The sequence below is a fragment of the Mastigoproctus giganteus genome, chromosome 10 (genome assembly GCF_048544385.1).
Source record: "Mastigoproctus giganteus isolate SK-2022 chromosome 10, ASM4854438v1, whole genome shotgun sequence".
NCBI lineage: Eukaryota > Metazoa > Arthropoda > Arachnida > Uropygi > Thelyphonidae > Mastigoproctus > Mastigoproctus giganteus.
Genome location: NC_143584.1, coordinates 90,622,659 through 90,647,802, shown reverse-complemented (window position 1 = coordinate 90,647,802; position 25,144 = coordinate 90,622,659). Strand labels below are relative to the sequence as shown.

At 37.8% G+C, this 25,144-nt stretch overlaps 1 protein-coding gene across 2 annotated transcripts in view; it reads left to right on the top strand.

Moving 5' to 3' along the window:
- Positions 1 to 25,144, top strand: part of sd (TEA domain transcription factor 1 homolog scalloped) — a 551,305-nt gene that overhangs the window by 309,565 nt on the left and 216,596 nt on the right. The gene's annotated exons all lie outside the window — the stretch shown is intronic.

Sequence of the window (25,144 nt, the reverse complement as noted above, 5' to 3'; positions counted from 1 at the left end):
TGGTATTAAATTCTAGATGAATTAATACACATTCATTATACATCAGAATTTTATATAAACGTTTTACAGTGCAGAGATGATTAAACTTATATCTGTACTGAAAGTAAGTAATGTAACCAAAAAATAACAGAAGATTTTCAGTTTTAAGAAGAGTAAATAACAAACTATGAAGAGGGGCCTCATTTTCAATGTAAATATTTTCTAAAAATTTCTAATAATAATAATAATAAACCAAGAAAACATGTAATATAAAAACATACTTAATTTAACTTAAGTGTTTAAATTTTATTTTTATTGTACAATAAATAAGTTAAAAGTTTCTATTAAAATAGTTTTTATTATTGCTTCATTTTTCAAGTCAAAAAACAACATTTTTGACCTCTTATTTTACAGTTTTATCAAAGAAGTATTATTCACAATATAAATATAAAAACCTATGTAGTATTTATATGTATGTGCAATATATATATATATATATATATATATACAGGGTTGCTCGAAAATACACGGCATAACTTCAGGAATGAGTTCCTCATATGTAGACAATAAAAATATTTTATATCAACATAGTTCCGGAAATGCTTGGTTCCCGAGTTATTAACCGGAATGTCTTGTACGCCTGCCCTGTGAGTTTGTTTGGAAGTACATGGAGCCCAAATAACCTATCACCAAAAACTCCCGCCCAGATGTTGAGGCTGAACCGCTGTTGGTGATGTGATGGAAGAATTGCATGTGGGTTTTCCTCAACCCATACATGCTGATTGTGAAAGTTTTGGATTCCGTCTCGTGTGAACTGTGCTTCATCTGTGAATATCACTAAGGCAGGAAAGTGAGGAGTTGTATCACACTGCTGCAAGAACCACTGGCAGAACATTACTCGCGCAGGGTAATATGCTGGACAGTTGGTGTTCTCGCAACACTCTCCAAATAGTCGAACGTTGAACAGCCAGTTGCATTGATATTCTGCGTGTGCTGATTCCAGGAGTAACATGCACAACATCCAAAATCTCCTCCTCTATTTCAGGAGTCGTAGATCTTGGTCGTCCTCTGTCGCAGCACGAGATGTAAAGGTCCCATGTTCAAAAAGGCGGCGATGGATACCTTCAAACGTTTTCCTGTCTGGACATCTTCGTTCTGGGAACCTTTCGTGGTACAAACGACGAGCCTCCAGAGCATTTCAAGTAATTATAGACCTGTTAGTTTAACTTCTGTTCCAGGTAAATTAATGGAGGCACTGGTTAAAGAAGCACTGCAGGATCATCTAGACAAGAATTCAGTTATAGCTCAGACGCAGCATGGTTTTGTTAAGGGCAGGTCTTGCCTGACCAATTTGATTGGATACTATGATGTAGTCACAAAAGAACTGGATGCAGGGAATAACTTTGATATTATATATTTGGATCTTAGAAAGGCTTTTGATACTGTTGCACATGGAAGACTGCTGCACAAATTGGAGCAGTGTGGCATTGGAGGCAAATTGCTGCTATGGATAAGGGGATGGTTGAGTGGCAGAAGACAGAGAGTGGTAATCAATGGACACTGCTCAACGTGGACTAATGTTATTAGTGGAGTTCCTCAAGGTTCAGTGTTGGGTCCGTTGTTGTTTTCGGTGTTTATGAATGATATTGATGATGGGATATCAAGTTTAATGTCCAAGTTTGCAGATGATACAAAGGTTGGCAGGGTCGTTAAGGACAATACTGACGCTATGCTGCTGCAACAGGATCTGGACAGGTTGAACAGATGGGCTGAGAGGTGGCAAATGAGGTTTAACATCGACAAATGTAAAGTGCTGCATATGGGAAACAGTAACCCCAGAGCAACGTATCAACTCTGCGGTACTACACTGACAGTGGTGGAGAATGAAAAGGACCTGGGGGTAATTGTGCAGGCAGATATGAAGTTCTCTGAGCAGTGCAGACGAGCTGCAAGAGTAGCTCATGGTGTCTTGTCAATGATATACAGGAATTTTTCTAGCAGGGATAAGGAGGTGATTATTCCATTGTATAAGGCAATGGTAAGGCCACATCTTGAGTACTGTATACAGGTCTGGAGGCCTCATTTCAAGAAGGATGTAGAGCTGCTGGAACGAGTACAGAGAAGGGCAACAAGATTAGTAAATGGAACAAAGGGTTGCTCTTACGAAGAAAGGCTTAAGTTTTGCAAATTACAGAGTCTGGAGACTAGGCACCGGCGAGGTGATCTGATAGAGGTGTATAAGGCTTTGAATGGTTTGAGCATGCTCAATGCCAATGGGATTCTTCATCTTTCTCAGAATAATCACCTCAGAGGGCATAAATTCAAATTGAGGAAGGACGGATGTCGGATAGATGTGCGGAAATTTGCCTTTTGCCAGCGGGTGGTTGGTTGGTGGAACCGACTTCCATCACTGGTTGTTGAAGTTGATAGCCTAAACAAATTTAAAGCTCAACTGGACAGGTATTTCGAACGAACGGAGGGGTGAAATGGGAGTGGGTTTTTTTTTTTTTTTTTTTTTTTGTTTTTTTTGGCTGATGCTGAATAAGCTTGCTTTCTTGCATCATATGCCTCTGCTAATGCTAATGCTAATTGTCGTCCGCCAAACCGTACATAAAGTGCATATCCGCTTGCTCCTGATTTGAGTTCATGTCGGAATGGAAAACCACCAGATTCTGTCAGTACCTTGTGATGAAGGAAATCATCTGCGGGAGATAAGACATTCCGGTTAATAACTCGGGAACCAAGCATTTCCGGAACTATGTTGATATAAAATAGTTTTATTGTCTATATATGAGGAACTCATTCCTGAAGTTATGCCGTGTATTTTTGAGACACACCATATATATATATATATATATATATATATATATGGCCGGGAGCTTCTTTCATCCTTAATCCGGCCCCGAGCGTAAGGGTATAATTACACGTGTTTTGAGTGACCGTGGTTCAAACCTGCGTGATTAATAAATATGGTGGTGTTTCTTGTATTCTTTCTGTCTTGTGAACTCCTGTGACTGTGTGGTCGTCCCGATCGAACAGAAATCTTATTTATTTTTCTAAATTGGAACCTTATCCTTTTAGTATTCGATGTAGAGAACATTATTCCATAAAATGCGCTTGAGTGTATGTGCATTGACTCTTCGTCCATTATGGATTATGAAATATCCACATTAGACTAATACAGATATTCTGAGCTTCTCGGTAAATTACGGTTTAATTAAAAACATTAGAGAAGAACGGAATTTGGAAAGTTACAGCCGGACATGAAGTTCACCGATCAGTGTACACATACAGCAAGAATATTTCCTTGTAGAGATATCGGAGTAATAATCGCACTGTATAAGGCAGTTGTAAGACTGCATTTGGAATACTGTGCCTAAGTATGGACACCACACCTGAAAAAAGACACGGAGCTTCTTTAAAGGATTAAAATGATAAACTCTGTATCCTCCTTAACAAGCCACTAATCGAAAACTGCATTCCAAAAGAGAAGTCCCGAACCTTGAGGACAGCCTCTCGAGACACTGGCACTATATGACAGATGACGTGCACGCACAGTGTTAAATCTGCCCTGAAAATGACCTTGTAGTATTAAACATATAACTATTACACTGTGCAAGCACAAGAGATCGAAGGGCACTTTCCCACCATACCGAATCAAATGCTCCTTCAAAGTCTATAAAGACCATTAGAACATATTTATCAGAAGAACCCCTGATGTAGTTTAAAAGAGATGTTATGGCGTCCTCTGTAGAACAAGGGGCCACAAATTCTAATTATGGGGGGCCACAAATTCCAGTTATGGGGGAAGAGATAAGTTTGGATTGTAGAAAATTTTAGCCATCGAGTTGTTAAGTTACCGCCGTGGCTAAACAGAATGACTTAGGTTATTATTATATTAATACACTCTTATACCACGTGAAATTAATAACATGGTCTATTAGGCTGTTCGCTTACATTACTATACATTAAAGTGACGTTTCTTACTGATACCCATCGTGATGGGTATCAGTAAGATACTCGAAATATATATATATATACTAACCACTTATTTATAGTGGCTAAACTACAATACAAATTTCTTATTCATTTGCCATTTCAAGAAATTAATGCTCTTGGTAGGTGGAAACAACTGCAGTTTCAGATTTGCAACACACATTTTCAATCCCACTATAATTATTTAATTGATAAATCCATGATGCTCTCTCTCTCTCTCTCTCTCTCTCTCTCTCTCTCTCTCTCTCTCTCTCTCTCTCTCTCTCTCTCTCTCTCTCTAAATTATGTCGCGGCGAGATCTCAGTAGATGATGCCAACCAATTTCCATCAATCTAGGATTTTGCAGACAAAATTTTATTATTGCTTACAATATAGCAAGATAATGTTAATTAAATGTTAAAAGGGTTTTATTGTACTTATGAAGAAATTAGATGTGAACTGAGAAAATGTTGTAGGATTTAATTGTACCAGCTTAATGGTGATCGAAAACCCATGTCACACACACTATCAATCATCCAACCACAGAGCACCCTGAAATTAATTATGAAATCGATGCATTGCATCCGCTGTTTCGTTATAGTCGAATAAAACGAATACTCCTTACGTGAAAAAGACTTCCATGTACAGATCAAAAACATGACACTGGACCGTGTTCTTTAGTTTGCTGGTGACGCATTTTTCTGTAATATTCTGTTATTTTTTAAACTGGTTTTACAAGATTTTCAGCCGGTTTTACAAGATTTAATATATACACGGCACTTTCTGGGTCTTGGACAATTTGAGGAGTTCTAGGACAACCTGAAATCCCCCCCCCCCCTCTATTGAATGATTTCTTTGCGAAACTTCAGCCAATCTTCACTAATTTTTCTAGACTGGAACCTTAATCTTTTTGGTAATCGAAATATGCTTCATTCATTAAAGTTTACATATATGAGTGAAATACACAGCAGATGTGAGATACATTCCTTTTAATATCCATCAATTGATGTTTTCTTATTTAAGAAGGAATATGTCTTTTATATCTTGGAGAATAGGCAAAGTATGGAAGGATAAATTGAGAACATTATACGATTCTGAGGAGTTCATTTGTTATATGCACCAATATTCTACTGGGATGAACATTAGTAGTTGTATTAAGGAACCATCGAAAAGCTTTCATGGCTAGAAAACTCAGTGGCAGAGAAGAAAGTAAAGAAACTATAAATTATCAGGAAATCCTATATAATAAATATAAGTCAGTGTACAATAGGTTATTATTGGGGTTCGAAATGATGAGGCTGACTTAAGATGCTTTGGTAAAAAGACAATCAAAAATATCAGAATTCTTCATATGCACGACCATTAAATACTAAGCGTCAGCTCTCAAAACATGCAAATCTGCCCTTGAACATATACGTACACAACAGACATGTACGCAGTAAATCAGATGTATCATGTGGCGAAGCTGGTCGCACCAAAAAATACCGAACCGATCGATTGCAAACAGGTGGTCCTTGAGCTGAGCAAATCTTATACTTTGGCGCTCATATCAGAGTAGGTTTTTAAGCTTTGACGATACCATAGTAGTTGCCAAGGTGGCATATTGAGATTGAATGATTTTGTAATCATCGAAAAGAGATTGTAAGAAAATGTTATGCTTAAAAATAAGCAAAACATCAGAAGCTGGAAGATTTATTTAGGTATATACACTGAGTGGCCACTTTATTAGTTAGTACAACACTCCATTCAGTGGCCACTACAAACAGTATGTACACTTGTTTCAAAATGGAGCGCTTCTTCTGTAACAAAATCATGTGTTCGTATCATGCAATTTAAAGCAGCTGGGCTTTAAATTGTACACACGTGCTTTGAAGCAGTTTAAAGTATCGTATATAAATAAATACTGTAAATAAATTTTCTGTTTATACTCCAGCACGACAACCAAGTCAGTAGAGTTTACAATAAATCGCCAATACAATTATTTATTGTATTTAGTAGTCACGGGCTCGAACCCCGGTCCACTCAAGGAACGCGTGCTATGCACTCTCGCTCCTGACCACTGAGCTACGTCAGGCCTTATATGTTTGGAATACAGTGTGAGAACAGGCAAGACGAAAGATTTTAGTGACTTGAACGTGGCATGGCAGTCAGCACGAGACGTGCCAGTATAAGTATCTCGGAACTGCAACTCTGCTGACGTTTTCAAGTATGACTGTCTCCGGTATATTGAGATTGGTCTAGTAACCAATCAGCTGGTTGATATTAGATGCCAACGGAGTCTGGGAAAGCTTTTTCAGGGTAACAGAAAGACTACAATCAGTCAAATAACAACCCCTTACAACAGTGGTACAAGGTTGTTTGTTAGACTGACATTGTTGTTCTGCCTGTAACGAAAGAGATATTTCAGAATGAACAACTCATTGTACCTTGCCACGTTATGAGGTAGTAGTAGTGGCATGTGATGCAAGAAAGCAAGTGTATGAGCTTATGCAGCATCAGCCAAAAAAAAAAAAAAAAAAAAAATTACACCATTCCCTCCAAATGCCTGTCCAGTTCCTCCTTAAATTTATTTAACCTATCAACTTCCACAACGACAGATGGAAGTTTGTTCCAGCAATTAACCACCCGCTGGCTAAAGGCAAATTTCCGCACATCTATTCTACATAGTCTTTTCTTAATTTGAATTTATGCCCCCTTAATCTGAACAAGTGGAAGGATCCCAACAGAATTCAGAGTGCTCAACCCATTCAAGGCCTTATACACCTCAATCAGATCACCGCGCAGGTGCCTAGTTCTCCAGCCACTGCAATTTGCAGAACTTAAGCCTCTCTTGGTAAGAGGATCCCTTCATTCTCCGCACCAATCTTGTTGCCCTTCTCTGTACACGCTCAAGCAAATCTATATCCTTCCTAAAATGAGGCCTCCAGACCTGTACGCAGTACTCAAGGCGTGGCCTGACCATTGCCTTATACAGAGGGACAATCACCTCCTTTTCCCTGATAGCAAAATTCCTATATATCAAAACCCTGTGACCTGCCATGGCAGCCTGTCTGCATTGCTCAGAAAACTTCATATCTGACTGCACAATTACTCCCAGGTCTTTTTCATTTTCTACCACCTTAAGTGCAGTACCACTCAGCTGGTACGTTTCCCTGCGGTTACTTCTACCCATATGCAGTACTTTGCATTTGTCAAGGTTAAACTTAAGTTGCCACTTCTTAGCCCATCCGGCCAAATTATCTAGATCCTGTTGCAGTAGCACACTGCCATTACTGTCATTAACAACCCTGCCAACCTTTGTATCATCTGCAAACTTCGACACTAAGCCTGATATACCTTCATCAATATCATTGATAAATAAACAAAACAACAGAGGACCCAACACCCAACCCTGTGGGACTCCACTAATAACATCAGTCCACGAAGAGCAGCACCCATTAATTACCACCCTCTGTCTTCTCCCACTCAACCATCCTTTTATCCATTGTAGAAACTTACCCTTAATACCATTCTGCTCCAATTTGTACAATAGTCTTCCATGCGCAACAGTGTCAAAAGCTTTCCCGAAATCCAAATATATGATATCAAAATTATTTTTTTACATCCAGTTCCTTTGTAATCACATATAATATCCTATCAAATTTGTCAGATTAGACTTTCCCTTAACAAACCCATGCTGTGTCTGAATTATTACTGCAGTCTTTGTCTAGATGATCCTGCAATGCATCTTTAACCAGTGACTCCATTATTTTACCTAGAACAGAAGTTAAACTAACTGGTCTGTAATTACTCGTGTCACCCTTCGAACCCCCTTTGTGAATTGAGGATACATTTGCACATCTTCAGTCCGTGGGGACCTCCCCTGAGTCCAAGGATGCTCTCATAATTATGGCTAAGGGTTTGGTTAGTTACTCTGCCGCCTCCTTTAATATAACTGGATAGATCCCATTCACCCCAGGTGCCTTTCTTATGTTTAACTTCAACAATTTCTCCTCCACTTTGCTGTCAGTTATTACAAAATCATTAAGCACCCTGCTACAATTTGATAACCTTCTGCCATTTTCAAACCTTAATAACTCCTCATGTGTGAATGTAGATGCAAAATACTCATTCAGTTTGTTTGCTATCTGAGCAGGATCATCAACAGTCGAACCATCGATATCAAGTGGACCAATCAGATTCATCCTCTTCCTTTTAGAGTTTATATGAGTAAAGAAATCCTTGCTGTTTTTCTTAGCATCTTTTGCCAAAGATTTCTCGTTATGTGCCTTCGCCTGCCTAACCTCCTTTGTGACCTTATTACAGACTAGCTTATATCTGCCATAGGTATCGCAGCCTAGAACCGAACCGGGTTCCACTCCTGTTAGTAAGTAAAAAACAGTTATAGTGAGCTCAAGAATCAATAATGGACAGTGAAGGAATGTAAAAACGGTGATGTTGCTTTCTGTTTCACGCTTCTGGACACACTCAGGACCAGAATATATGGCGAAAACAGCAAAAGCCCACGGAGACATCGTGTCAGGCGTACCAGTGCAAGCTGGTGATGGCAGTGAAATCCTCCCCCCCAAATGTAGTGCTAACCGGAAATTATAGAATGATGGCCCTGTATTTTTGAACGATTTAACTTTGAAGTTTAACGGATTGCAGCTACGGTACGGGGTATCAATTTAAAAAATAAATAAAAAATAAAACTTTTGACATTCGCGGTTTTGTCGGGGGGGGGGAAACATCGACAAAACCTCGAATGTCAAATCTTAGGAAGATAAAAATAAGGAGGGAAGAGTTACATTCCAAACAGTTCAGGAAATACAGAAGCTTAATTTTGAAATTAAAAATAATAAATAGCTATAGGTAAAATTAGTAGGGTAAAGTAAATTAAATATTTTTATATATGATACATATGAAAATATTATGTTTAAATTACCAGTAATCTAAAAATATAACAGGCTGATAAATAACAGGAGTGATTTGTTGATGGAGGTAAATGCTTTGGAGCTTGATGCAGTGGAGGTATTAATTGACTTCAAGAATTGTGTGATTGAAAGCTTTTATGATTGAAATATTTATTTTTAATTTCTTTATAGAGATCTTTATAAAGTAATATGGAAGCTTCGGGTTTTTTCAGACCCCACAACATGCAAATCGGAACCATATTTATACAGACACACGATTTGATAAACCATGTGATCCAGTGCACTTGACCCAACTTTGAGGCTCCAAAAATCCACAATTCTAGAATAACTGTTCTAAAATTATATCTTTTAACTAGCCTTCTTTGTTAAGAATAATGTAAAATAAGAAGGTTAAAATTTTTGCTATTATACAGTATATTCAGTAGGTCTTGCTGCTCTGGGTCCAGGCTTCTTCCTGGGCTCTACTAGGAAGCTTCCCAGTGGACAGATCCGCCCTACTCTCATTTTGAAGAGAAATTACTATAGAACGTAGCCGGGTGGTCAGACTGAGAGCGCAGTGCCATCCTCGTTTGAGTTGACCGTGGTTTTAGCCCACGTGACTTAAATAAAATAATAAAAAAATCGGTTTTTATTATTCTCCGGGACGACCACACGGTCAGAGGAGTTCACAAGATGGATAGAATACAAAGAAACAGCACGTTTATCACATCACGAGCTCGAATCCCCGGTCATCAAAGCACTGTACTTACACCCCTTGTGCTGACCACTCGGCTACGGTTAATGGTAGTATTCTTGTCAACATGATAAGTTGTAATCTTCTCTCACCCACATGGTCGTGCTCAAGTATAAACAGAACATATTTTCTATCAGTTTTTTAAAATTTATTTTAATTTAAGACGATTATAAAAAAAAAAAAAACCCCGATTCATTGAGTTGAATTTAAAATACAAAAAACTGGATAATTCAGCCATGTCTAAAGCTACCTGTGAACGTCATTCAGTGATTCACACGATTATTTTACAAATTTACTTAGACATTTCTAAAGTTTTGATAATGCAGCTTTTTTTTTTTTTTTTTTGTTATCCTGTGTAAGTTTTGAATTTTAGGAAATCCCTTCCTGGAAAAAAAAAAAAAAAACGAAAAGGAAAAGTTGCAGACCACAGTTTCACGGACATTTTCTAATTTCGGGAGAGCTGTGTGCAATAGGCTCCTGCTTAGAGGAACGCTGCGTGCCTGTGAGGCGCCCTTTTTGCAAAATCTTATTTTAATACATATATATCAACGAACACATAACAAAATACACTTTGGAATTAAAAAAAAAAAACAAAAAAAAAAAAAGTACAGCTATGTTCTAACACTTTACAACAACACAATGTTGTCTTTCATCAAAATGTGTTTATTATTCTGTTTCTCATAATTCTTATAATTTATCATTCTGTTTCTGTTTCACTGCTGAAAACAAATTTTAGATGATAATGTAATGGGCTACTAACATTTTAGTAAAAAATGTTTATTGTAAAGTACAACCAAAAAAACTATAATACTTTTTCTCATTCTCATTTTTTATTTATTTTAATTTTTAAAATTTGTAAACTATTAAACTCAGGATGGCGCCTTGCCTACTTACATTTCTGTAACTGCCGCGGAACATAGCAATGACTCTTCTAAGTTTATGTAGTGTTTTTGAATAAATCATTAAACTGAGATTTTCTGAACCTTTTTTTCCTGCGAAATATTTTCTTCCTGGCTTTATTTTTTTTATTGAATCGTTTAGCTAGTATTTAGAAAGTTTGTGTTAATTAATTAGTTGTAAATATTAAATTTAAAAATTATTTTAGTTAATATCACCACATTTTGTACAAGCAGAGTACCATTGTAGCACTGAGTACTGGAAGGAAAACTTATTGTGTTTTTTAATAGCTAATGATGTTGTGTTGGTTCTCTAAAGTTTATCTACAATAAAACGAGTATTTAATTTACTGGAACGGCAATGTGTAAGTCACATTTCTTTGGTAGCGATGCTGTTTCACTCCAGGCATCAATACTGCAGATGAAATGTATTAACCTTAAAATGATGCTCGCATAGCTTTATGATTGATAATTTATGATACTAAAGTATGCACTTGAATGAAGCCAAACATCGTCTTTGCTGACGATCGTGCGAGGTACCATGTAACAGATAAACTTGAAACAACCGATGTGATCCGTTTTTAGGACTGTTTAATAAGAAAAAAGAAAACGATGCATCTGCTGTAGTTTTATATCGTGTTCTTGTGTGTACTGAAACACAAGTGTGCATTGTAAATATTTTTAGGATCTCAGTAAATTTCTTGCAACACATCCCGCAGTAAAACAGAGCCGACATTTATAGCGGTGCGAGAGGGTAGTTTCCAGTGTTACTGTCCGCCACTTGTCGCTATAGAGAAGGGTCATCCCGTGCTGTACCAGTCGATACCTTATCAGGTGGTGGTGGTGGTGGCGGTGCTGCGCCTGCTAGTCTGAGCCCATAAATAGCATGATCTTTCCACCGCTTTGGTTCCAGAGAGCTGCTCTATCTCCCCAACTTTCTCTTCTCCACGCAGGCAGAAGTAATTAAATGGATAGCGAATTCCTGCCATTCCTTTCAGTCAGCGATGCTCGGCAGAGCAGACTTCGCCTGTGGAATGCCAGAAATGTCCGTTCTGGCCGAAATTAAAGCTAGCTGAGATGTCACACATCACGTCAGGCGGCCGGAGAGGCTTGCATGTGCTCCCCGGCAACTCGAACCCTGACGTCAAAGGCTGCATGGGGCACGTACTTCATTCCAGAATATGTGGACCCGTAATTGCACATTCCTGGAATTCTTGCCATGCATTAAAGGACGCAGGCCTCTACTGCGTACAGTACTTTTATGTCCCCATTTCTCCTCACAGCGTTTCAGCCTCTATCTCTATCCAATACTTGGTAGTTCTTTTGACTGCTGTCTCTCGCCAAGAACGGTGAATTTATTTTTAGGCAGTGAAAGAAGAGGATGAAACAACTGGTATAGTGAATTTCTTGTTTTGTTCTTATTCTGCGCTCTGGGCCTTGGTATGTTATAAAGAGTCGTACAAAACTTGATCGTATTGTTTGTACCAGAGTATTGGTAAGGAAATATTTACTCAATAACCTTCAGTCCTAGTATCAAAATTTCTCTCTCCTTCCTTTCTTTAAATAAATAAAAATTCAACAAGCTCAATAATAATAATAATAAAAAAAGAAATAACAAAGTAAAAAAAAAAAAGACAAAATGAGAGAAACGAGAGAGGAATATTATGTGTTAATAATTTTGTTAGTATTAACATTCATACATTGGTAGAAATGTTTTTTTTTATGAATAATATTTTAAAAGTGTAGATTGGTCTGGGCTGAAGAACGGTTGGAGTAAGTTGTCTGACCTGAATTTGGAGCCATGTGAGGCGTTAACAGTGGCAAGTGCAACAGTGGCGCTCTCTGTGGAGCTGTTATTTTTGTCTTCGACTTCGGTATCGAAATCTTAACTTGCTAACATATTCAGTTGGCGCACAGTTATATAAATAATGTAATAAATATAGTTTCTAATTATTAATCGGAATTTTTGGTAAGCTTTCTCTGCCTTTTTTAATTAACAACATATTAAATTGTAAAATCTATCCTTGTTCCAGTCATAATAGTTGCTATTTTGTCTTTCTGGAATACTAAATAGTTTTGTGGTAGATGATTTTTGGTCGCCTGTTTATGAATTAACTGTTAACTTATCATATGACTTTAACCTTTTTGTCCTCTCGTTAAAAACCATTTCAATATGTTAGCAGTTCAGGAAATCAAAATAACTGAGGTTGGATCCCCATGAATAGGATAGTCCAAATATCTTAACTTAATCATAGAATTATTCAACCATGTGAATGTGAACGTTTCTGCTGTGAAAAAAAAAAAAATAATTTTTTTTTGTTTAATTTGTTAAGCCACTATGTGCCTGCGGGTTTAAATTAAAAACCCCCCTTGATAAAAAAAAAAAAAAAAAAAAAAAAAGTCATCACCGTGAAAATATTTATTCCCCCACCCTCCCCCCTTTCGCCTTTAAGTAAAATAATTAGTAACACGCTAGGGGTTATTAATCATTTTGCTGGACAGTAAGTAGCGCGTGACTAACACTTCTTTTAATGCAATAACAGACCACGTAAGTATTTAAGGCTTAGTTAAGTTTCATTGGATGCCGATGACGAAATTGGAACTTTTGAAAATTTATTCCTAAATTTATATTACTTATAAATTCACCCACTTTTGTAAATTGCATGAGTGAGTGCTATTTCAAAATGAAATGCGGACCAAAATTCAGTATTAGATCATGACAACAAATATATAATTGTGAGGAAAATCGTTTCAATTAGATTACGTATTGAGATTTTGAAACCAGGAAAGGTATTGGGCAAAACAACTGTTTGAGACGGATGAGCACAATTTTGTAAATAAGTCAAGCAATCATGTGGAACAACTGGGAATGGCTCCGTATCCTTATTACTTCTGGTTTCTTAAAGCAAATTTATTTTCAGCAGAACTACAGAAATCTAATGCGATTTAATTACATTATACTGTGTTATCGCAATTATGTTTGCGGATTTGAGCGCTTTATTGCTGGTATCTTGGGTCAACAATCTTTAGTAAAAGATTGTTATAGAAAGGTGTTTATATGTGAACAGATGTGGAGCGTTGATTTATTATTATATATATTTTTTATTAACAATCTGATTCAGTGTAACATCTAGTGTGCGTGCGTGCGTGCGTGCGCGCGCGAGGGGCAGTGTTTCTCCCCACAATCTCGATTCTGTATATACATTATGCATGAAAGGAAAGATACCTTGACGGAATTTTTAGATCAGCCACTACAGTAAGCTTATCCTTCGAACGAGATTCCTGAGTACGTAAAAATGATGTCATTTAGGATTTCCAAAAATTGCGCACGCGCAGTTCTAGATACAGTGCATGAGTAATTTTCTCTTCATTGGTGCCTGGCTGCCAGTATTAATATTTGAAAAATGATCACCACTTTTGACATCGGCACAAAGTTCCATAGTCTACCATGCAATATTAAATGTTCCTACCGTCAGGGCCGTGCATACAGGTACCAGCTCTTAGGACCGAAAATATTTTAATGGCATCACGGGACTTTTTCATATAATGAGGTTTCTTGTTTGCATTCGGGTGCTAAAAAACTTACACGGTCCCGGGTACAGTTATGATATCTTTCTGAGTACATGAACATTGAAATGATCATGAAAAGAAATTATTTGAAATGGAGATGATATGTGGTTATTCAAAGCAAATGATATAAATATAGAAATTAAACTATTAAATCACGTGCAAATGTTAAATCAGTATATTGAAACGGTTATAGCAGAACTAAATAACCACCACAATACTAGTACTTAACATCAGGATAATGTCAGCAGCCCCAGCGAGCAGAAGGCTGTACTAGGACAGTGTGGATGCAGCTAAAGGAGATTGTTTGTCAAACTTCGAAGCCAGTGAATTTGACAACCCAAATTTCGTTGGCTTCGTTATTGTGTCTTTCATTTCATTAATAGTGTCCTTCTCCGTATCAATATCATTATCAGGAAATGGTGTTAATTCGTAAACTTTGTTTGCAGTAACTTTTTAAATTGTCAGCCTTGAATTTGAAAGATGGGAGTAATAATTTCCGTTAATATGAACTTCGAATATTGACAAATTAGTTGCTTGCTTTTCCTTTCTGTTTCTTTCCCCTTCCCCACTTTTCTTTTGTATACTGCAATGTTAACACTGAATTGTAAGAGAGATTACATTGTTCTGCAACACAAGCATTAGGGATGTTCTGCGGGAAGCAGAAATCTTAACCAATTTATTGCTTATTTTCCTTTTGCCATTTTTATAATTATTAACCACATGTTAACTCCACTCTCACGGTTAACTAGCTAAACAGACTATATTTGGAACAGGTTAACTAGCAGTTATTACTTTATTAGCGTATTAAATGAAAATAACTTTATGGTCATTATGATCTGTTGGGACTATAACTGTATTTGAGTAACTGCATTAGCGATTTGAGTAGTATTATGTTCTGAATACGACTATGCAGACAGAAAGGCAAAAAAATTCAAAGATGAGTCCATTAAGTTTACAATAAAAAGAAAATATAGATTACACAAATATAAACATTAGAGATATAGTTGATAATACAGAAGTATAAAGTGAAGAAAGGAACACACCCTTTTTTTTTTTTTTTTGTTTCTTTTACGTTATATAATTTTACTATATCTTCCCCTGTGGTGCTCCCATTATTGTAAGATTATCAAACCTTAGTTTTTGCAACTGTAAACGCGATTATTATAATGACATATTTCTACTATTTGTAGCGGCCGCAGTCTGAACTTCAGTTCTTATTATGTGTTTACTGATCAGTACGATTGGGAGATCGACATGCACGAATCACTCAATATGTCTTATCTCTTGGCATTTCTTCTTAGTGCATAACATAATGTTCATAATAATGATTGTAACCTGAGGTCCCCGTAGTTGAGTGGTTAGAGCAGGAGTGAGTAGTACACGCTCTTTGAGTAGTCTTTCAAGTCTTTAAATTCTAGTCTTTAAATGCTAAATACGGCTGATCCTCCAAGTCGCACTGAAGCCTCCTCAACGTTTCAGGTTGAGGAGGCTTCCATCTTGCAGTGGATTGATAATGACTGCAGTTTACTTTTTTTTTTTTAAAGCTAATCTGAAAGCGGTTATTGTAGATTACACACCAGTTATAGTGACATTACACATTTCTTTGTAGCAAAGAATTTTTTTTCTTTATTTTACACTTAGTTTTCTTGGTAATCAGTTTTACGTAGCATAAATGTGCAGAACCGATACATTAGGTTAGGTTGAGTTCATAATTGAAGTAATAACATATCAGATGTTGCCATATTACCATAGATGACTAATGATCGTAGCATCTGTCGCTGTGAGCTGTATGGTTGGTTGTGACATTGATAGTTTAGTTGTCAATACACATTCTACGAATGAAAATGTTGCACTTACTGTTGGACTGCATGCTTGACAAATCAAATCTGCTGAGCTTATGCTAGCGGCGACTAAATGGAGTTATGTACAGTAGAGCTACAATAGATCGGCAATACTTGGCATTGACTTGAAAGTTTGCTTATCAAGAAGCGTAGTATGGTCTCTCTCATTGGTTGATTTCTGAAAATTGATAGAAAGTCTGGCAGTTGAAGTATGCTGCTTAAGAGGGTATTTTCTTCTCTAATGTGAGAAGAAAATACGGCAGTGGTTAATGGCCGCTAATTATCATCTTCATTCAATAGTCGTATATAAAGAATACAGCAACACAAAGAAGTACTGTATAATAATTATTTAGATTTGATAACCAAACTTTTGATTAAAGAAACGTGTTATGTGGTGGGTGTTCGCTTTTATTAATATTTTTATTTAATGTAACTAACCTAATCTATTATTCAGTTGTTGTTTGTAAAGAATATAGTGTAACAAAGCGCTGTAATAACAAATTCAAATTTGGTAACACAGTACATTTAATTAATGCAAACTTCAGTATTGTAAAATTTCAGTTCTTTCTTTCTTTTTTTTCTTTTTTCTTTTGCATTTACGAGGAATGTTCGAAAAGGTTTGAGACTAGGGAGTTGAAATGTCTATAGCGTAAGAAACAGTTCCTTTTTCGAAATAGTCTCTTTCACGATAGGTGGTAGATGACTTTCATCAACCGGTGAAATACCACCACTTTGCTTATTGGAGGCTTGAAGTGGTAAAACCCATGTTTAGTCTCTAGAGCAAAGTTTCCGGCACCCCCCCCCCCGCCCCATACTTCTCCTTCAACCCATGCACGGTACTAAGTACCACAAAGATACCTTTCGTGTTTGGGGTTTTCATAAAAAAAAAAAAAAAAAATGATATAGGGTGGTCATAAGTAACTTAAGAAAATATGTGAATATTTTGGTGTTGCTTGCTTTCTATTGATTGAAGAAAACAACTAATTTTATTGTCAAGCTTCAAAGGGAAAGGAAAATATGCAAATAAGGAATGCATCGATCAATAATATGCAAATTAAAGTGTAAATAATACTATAAACACTTTCTCAAAGGTAAACTTACGTAAAAAAAGATATTTTACGATTTTCACATGGAATCGGAGATAAATCAGCAGAATTCCTAGTTAGCAAAGTAGTGAACCTTAAGAAGAGAACAAAGAATGAAGAAAATGAAAGAAAAGCCGGAAGGTCATCCGAAGGATGACCTTTTCCACTTTTCCTTTTTTGAACAACTAGAACCAGCGGCACTGGAAAACTATCATTTTCACACTTTCGCAAAACTCCTATCACTTTCAAGAAATACCATCAAGGTGAGAATTTAGGAGTTGTAACATACACATTCTTCCAAGAAAGAATGATATCCTTAGTGTTCATTGTGGATTCATTAATGAATTTGTGGAAATGCTTACTGAGAGAAATTGTGGAAGCCTGGTTAGCGGCGTATTAAATGAAAATCAGTTTTTCTGCGATAGAGAGCATGCGACACCCAAAAGATTCTCTTAGCAACCGATCATTAGCAGAACCACCTGCCTATGTTAGAATATACGTGAACACCACAGGATACATTGGACAAGTATGTGTATAGGTAGGGCGTCACCTAGAACGCGTTCAACTCCACCTCGTTGCCTCTGTGATGATGATGCAATGAACTCTGCAAAAGGAACCAGATATGTGTGTAGTGTTTATGTACTGTAGTTATGTTGTTCTGGCCACTTGGCTACTCAGAAGCAGCTATCTCCTGGAAAGCTGCTTCTGAGTACTCGTCCACACCACAGGAAGGTGGGCTAGTCACATCCAGTTGCTAGGATACTTATGGTCTCAGAATTATAAGACAAAAAAAAAAAAAAAAACCCACATCTATTTACTCTTTAACTGCTATGTATTCCCAACATAAGTAACCACAACTTACGTTGTAGGGATATTCATAACTGTCCGTTATATATATATATATATATATATATATATAGTGAGAACTATTTTTTATGCCCCCTTATCAAGTAAAAAACGTAACTTCTATAATGAATTCCTTAGTAGCTAAACCCTGCGTAGATGTGACCCATCTGGTTTGCCAGACATTTATTAATTCATCCTAGCATCTATTCTTTTCCTTTTTAATGTCCTGTTGTAAATTTAAAGTGATTCCCATGTACTCTGCAGGAATGTGTTTTCTAATACGAATCACAAAACCGCGGAAGATTAAAAAAAGATCAAGTGGTAAAGCTCTTGCAAGTACTTGAAGTGCCACTGTTGACACTGGTCTACAGACTGGTAAAATACCAAGAGTATGGATCTTTGTATAATGAAAATTTTCGCTTAAATCTGCTGATAACCGCCTTGTGGAGTATGTTACCATTGGAAAGAAAACTGCAAGGTAATACTTATATAGCTTATAACCTGTAAAATTCTCCTGGAAATACCTCATTGAACTCTGGTAATACGAACAAAAGCTGCGGTAAACTTTTTAACCTTTTCTGAAAGATGAGATAAATGCAAATTCAAATTTGCATTTATCATTTCAGATGGTCAACAATAACTCCTAAATATTTACTTCAGTTAACAGTGGTACCAGAAGCTACAGCAGCTGTTTACGATTACCTTAAATAGTATATCAAAAGAAATCCGAAATCTGTATCAGCAGATGCTATATATTTAGCCAAGATGCTCATAGATCAGTGGAGGAACCACATCTTTTATAACTTTTAATTTATACACTTGATTATCACTTACGTGGCTTGACATATTGACAAACTTACTTTACTTTTACCACATACTCATGTGGTAAAAGTAAAGTAAGTTTGCATTGTTTGCGACAAAATGTAAGGGTAAAAGCCTAAACTTTGCCTACATTTAACAAAAGTAGTTTACTTGGCCATTTTCAAATACGTACATTACATCCACTGCCTGGTTACTTTATTAGGACCATGAACCGATGCGTGTTGGACCGCCGTTGGCCCAAATATTACTTCGACACGGCGTGGTATGGAGCCAGCAAGATGTTGAAAACTGACACTAGGAATATTGGGCTATTTATGTAACATACCTGTCTTCAATTCCGGAGAGAGAGTGACATGGGCAGAAGATTGTGCTAACGAACATCTTCCCTGCCCAGACCACAGGTTGGTCTTGGCAGGGAAGATGCTTGAAATCTGCTTTGTGTTTCCCAAACCGCTCTTTCATTTGTTTAACGGGGTGAGTGGTTGGTTGGTTGAATTGTCATCTTGAAAATGCCCCTGCCCATAGGGTTAAATATGCAACACATCTTGGTGTACCTGAACCCTAACGACATTCAGATATGCTGTGGCGCTCCTGCTGCCCTTCACCCATTGGAGCCCAAGAGTATGCAACAAAGACATATCACACATTAATCCTTCAGCAGCCTGCATTGTTTGTTCCCAACAGTGTTTCCAGTGTCTCGTGTGGTTTCCACCATATGTTCACTCTTCCATCGGTGCTAAAAAGAGTAAATCGGGACTCACTGCAGCACATGACTTGCTTCCAATCGTTCATTCTTGCCGTTCCTAGCACCATCACAGCTGTATTTTCCCAGTTAAGTTCTTGTCTGAGATCAGTGGCTTCCGAAGGTCTACTTCTGACCGTCCCACGGACTTCTCTAAAGGACACTTTTTGGAACTGCACCACTTTTATTTAGGTTAAAGAGTAATTTACAGTATAGGAGTTAGAATTGACTTATTGTCATTACGAATTATTTTTAAATTAAGTAACATGCCTTAAGTTTTGTGAAGTTCATTTTTTACACATTAGTAGAAAATTGTGAACTGAATTTTACATGTATAACCAGCACTTGACTAACCTTTGTGCACATATCAAAATCGATTGACCTGGGCATGCACATATACTCAAGGACCTTACAAAACATGAGTATCCGCGTGTTGCGGATACTGATGTTTTGTAAGATTCTTTGCATGTTGCAGATACTGATGCTTTGTGATGTTCCCGCATTAAACATAGAGGTTAATTTTTCCGTCTTTTGGCAATCATCACATTTGATAATCCGTTCTAGACATCGAACATCTCGCTCCCCCTACTCACATTTGGTTGCAGTCACATCTGTTCACAGATGTTTTCCATTCGTTAAAGAATTTGAACACACTTCAAGTGCAGCACCCTCTCTGCTGTTGTACCTGTTAAACACTCACCGACAATCACACCTTTTTTTTTTTTTTGGAAGCCAGTTACTCTCCGCTCCCCATTTTCGATCAACTGATTTGGGTGCTACTTTGAGTTAAATGGCTTTATATCGCTTTCCTGCGTACATCGCACAGATTCACATGTCATATCATTGTTGCGGGCTCCAGGGTTTCCCCATTCTCCGCTGAGTCCTCTGTACTGGGCATAGCCCAAGCTGTTACTTCCGCGAACAACAAAACATGTTCTGCCGTTGGCCAGACCTAACAGGCGTATAGCAGCCAGGGTGCACCAGACACCAGGTCTAGCGCCCCCTGACTTCCATCCCTAGCCGGGTGGAGGCACGCCTGGTTCTTCTGCAGATGACCCTTTACTGGGGTACCAGGGCAACTGGGGTTCCCCGAGTAGTAAGTGAAAGGAGTTGGTGATAATGGGAGATGTTTGGGTGGGTGGGGAGATAAGAGGATAGTACGTTGGGAATGGGAGAAGATCGCACAGTATGTGACATGCAACATTTCCAAAATTTGCGTATTTCCTTGGTTATATATAACTTCCATAGTCTTAATAAATTAGCCAGGGTGTTGTATTTAAAAAAAGAAAAAGAAAAAGTAAATTGCAGCCATTATCAACCCACTGCAGGATGGAAGCCTCCTCAACAATTCATGCTGAGGGAAATGGACCATAATCTGCCACGCTGGTCCAGTGCGGGTTGGCAGATCGACCGTATTTAGCAGTCAAGGGCTTGAACCCCTGTCTACTCAAAGAGCGTGTGCCGTTGCACTCCCGCTCCTGACCACTCGGCTACGGAAACCACTCATATGCATATTCATGCATATAATATATGCATATAATTTATGCATATTCAATACATATAATATATGGTATACAATACTATATACTGACAGGAGCGGTCCCAGGTTTTCTATTAAAGGGGCTAAAGCAATGTTCCGGGCAATCATTAAGCTTTAATCATTATGTAGCAGTAAAAAAAAAAAAAAAAAACAAAACAATTATTTTGATCATGGTGGAGGGGCTACAGCCCCTATCTGGTATCGCCGCCGTGTTCTGAAGCATATAGTATTATATACTATAAAATTTTGCTGCAATTTTATAGTACAGTATATTGTACTTTATACTACTGTGTAATAGTCCATTGAAATATGAGGTGCGGTGTCCAATAACCTACGTATTTTGTAAACTTTCGCAGGCCACAGGTTGAGAAACGCAGGTGTGGTGTCTACAGAGAAGTTTTCTACACGTCAGCTGGTATTTGGCTGTATTTCTAACGGTGGGGTAGGGCGGGATGGTCTACATTTTGTGAATGGTTCTGTGAATGTATTGGAAGTTACTGCCTACAAATGCTTTCCGCGTTCAACAGATAGGTAACTATATTTTCCAGGAGGGATCACTCAACAGACAGGTAACTACATTTTTTAGGCTTGCAAGACAATTCGTGGTATGACATTTCAGTGTACGACACAATTTGGTCAATGACATTTCAATATATGTGACAATTTGGTGAAAGGCAACTGGCAGCTGCGACAATTCGGTGAGTACGACGATTCGGTGAATTCTTTGAGAGAATTTGGTGTATGGCTAAGCAAGACAGAAAATGCAAACTTTTAACAAAGTTTCTAAAGGGCGAATTTAGTGATCACGATACCGTTCTTTGATATTTTATATTTTTGTTGGATCGTACCTATCCACCTTCGTTTTTCAATGCATATTCAAATTTTTTTTTTAGATCCTATTAAAAAAAAGTGCCACGGATAGGTTAAAGATTGGGATCAGGAGAACCTTGTTCACACTTTAATTTCACTTCTGTAAGTTGCATTTTTTAGGAAATAAACACGTTGGGGATTGTTGCAGAATCCAAAAGTACAGATCATTAATGGATGCCGGATAAGTTTCTTCGGGCTTCGTAACCCTTATCCGGTCCATCTTACTAAAACAGCGTATGGCTTTAACAATTTTGACAGCGATAGTCTTCATTTCTGTTCCTTTCACCTGGTTTCTGCGCCCATAATTTTCATTTAGCTTCCCAATCCTTAACCCATTCATGCTCCTGGAAAAGCATAGAATTCAACTGAGTATGTAAGTAAAAAAAGAAAAGTAAATAAAATAATATCTGGATTAAAGGTGTTACAGTATATGGACGGAGTCATGCTGAAATAGGCACGTATTCACTTTCCAACCTGCGTGTTCAAATTCAAAAGCGGTCAAATTCAAATTATTATATTAGGGCCACCCGTAACTTCTTACATATACCCGTATATGTATTATGTCTGTATTGCTTGTGTTCTGTGGTCTATTTGTCTGTTTTGTTGGACAGTTTCTGGGGGGGAAAAATCTTACTATCTACGCCTCAGACTGACTAACTCAGCCACGGAGTGAAAAAAGCCCATTAAAGTTCCTCGCGTCATCGACGCGATTCGAACCCGAACCTTTTCCGCCCGGTGTGGGGAGAATGGTGACGATACCACTCTGCTACACGCGCAGATTGTGAGAAGGATCGGCGGGAATCTTTTTATAGAAAATTGATGGATACAAAATATATTATTTTCTTTTTCTAAATTTTTGCCATTCTGTTTTCTATGTCGCCAAAATTTCTCTTGTTTTCTTATCATTTACTTCATTGATTTTGTTAATTTCTGATCTCTGTTCACTTTCATTCACCAAATTGTGCCTTATGGAGCGAACTGATTTTTCTTCCTTATGTATGCATTTTTCTTCTCGTGACAGAGAAGAAAAATGCATGAGATGCATATAAATTATCAAGCGACTCAGAAGCCAATGGCAGATATAAGCTAGTCTGTAATCAGGTCACAAAGGAGGTTAGGCAAGCGAAGGCAGATTACGAGAAATCTTTGGCAATGGATGCTAAGAAAAACAGCAAGGATTTCTTTACTTATATAAACTCTAAAAAGAAAGGGATGAATCTGATTGGTCCACTTGATATCGATGGTTCTACTGTTGATGATCCTGCTCAGATAGCAAATAAACTGAATGAGTATTTTGCATCTACATTCACACATGAGGCGTTATTAAGATTTGAAGATGGCAGAAGGTTATCAAATTGTAGCAGGGTGCTTAATGATTTTGTAATAACTGAGAGCAAAGTGGAGGAGAAATTGTTGAAGTTAAACATAAGAAAGGCAGCTGGGGTGGATGAGATCTATCCAGTTATATTAAAGGAGACGGCAAAGAAGCAACTAAGCAAACCCTTAGCCATAATTATGAGAGCATCCTTGGACTCAGGAGAGGTCCCCACGGACTGGAGATGTGCAATTGTATCCCCAATTCACAAAGGGGGATCGAAGGGTAACACGAGTAATTACAGACCAGTTAGTTTAACTTCTGTTCTAGGTAAAATAATGGAGTCACTGGTTAAAGATGCATTGCAGGATCATCTAGATAAGACTGCAGCAATAATTCAGACACAGCATGGATTTGTTAAGGGAAAGTCTTGTCTAACAAATTTGATAGGATATTATGATGTGGTTACAAAGGAACTTTGTAACTTTGATATCATATGTATAATTTTGATATCATATATTTGGATTTCAGGAAAGCTTTTGACACTGTTGCGCATGGAAGACTATAGTACAAATTGGAGCAGAATGGTATTAAGGGTAAGTTGCTACAATGGATAAAAGGATCGTAGAGTGGGAGAAGACAGAGGGTGGTAATCAATGGGTGCTGCTCTTTGTGGACTAATATTATTAGTGGAGTCCCACAGGGTTCGGTGTTGGGTCAACTGTTGTTTTGTATATTTATCAATGATATTGATGAAGGTATATCAGGCTTAGTGTCTAAGTTTGCAGATGATACAAAGGTTGGCAGGGTTGTTCATGACAGTAATGGCAGTGTGCTACTGCAACGGGATCTTGAAAATTTGGGCAGATGGGCTAAGAAGTGACAAATGCAAAGTACTGCATATGGGTAGAAGTAATCCCAGAGAAACGTACCAACTGTGTGGTACTACACTTAAGGTGGTAGAAAACGAAAAAGACCTGGGAGTAATTGTGCAGTCAGATATGAAGTTTTCTGAGCAATGTAGACATGCTGCCAGGGCAGGTCATGGGGTATGATGTATAAGAATTTGGGGTATCAATGATGTATAAGAATTTTGCTAGCAGGGAAAAGGAGATGATTGTCCCTCTGTATAAGGCAGTGGTTAGGCTGCGCATTGAGTACTGCGTACAGGTATGGAGGCCTCATTTTAGGAAGGATGTAGATTTGCTTGAGCGTGTACAGAGAAGGGCAACAAGATTGGTGAGGGGCATGAAGGGATCCTCTTACCAAGAGAGGCTTAAGTTCTGCAAATTGCAGTGGATGGAGAACTAGTCACCTGCGCGGTGATCTGATCGAGGTGTATAAGGCCTTGAATGGATTGAGCACACTGAATTCTGATGGGATCCTTCCACTTGTTCAGATTAAGAACATAAGGGGGCATAAATTCAAATTAATCAAAGACAGATGTAGAATTGATGTGCGGAAATTTGCCTTTAGTCAGCGGGTGGTTAATTGCTGGAACAAACTTCCATCAGTCGTTGTGAAAGTTGATAGGTTAAATAAATTTAAGGAGGAACTGGACAGGCATTTGGAGGGAATGGTGTGATTTTTTTTTTTTTTTTTTTTTTGGCTGATGCTGCATAAGCTCATACACTTGCTTTCTTGCATGACATGCCACTACTACTACTGTCACGCACCGAACTGCTGTGCAACGAACTGACGGGACCTCTTCTAGGATGATAGCTCTTGACACAGCTAAAAGTGTGTCCCAACTGCTGCTTCTGTTTATTATTTTCTCCTTAGTAGATGCAAAATTGGTTAAGGGATACATCCGTTAAAAAATATTTCGTGGCCACGAAGCAGCCGTAATCTTACTTAATCCGCCGAAAGTTATTATTTCAAATGGACAACAGTACTGCAGCAAGGAAACTACAGACATCAGCTTGGGAAGCTTTGATTCGTGTGTGCAATCATGAATTGTCAACGGATTGCTTAGAGCAGCGGTCACTCAAGTCACACTTTAAGTTAAAAGACGAAT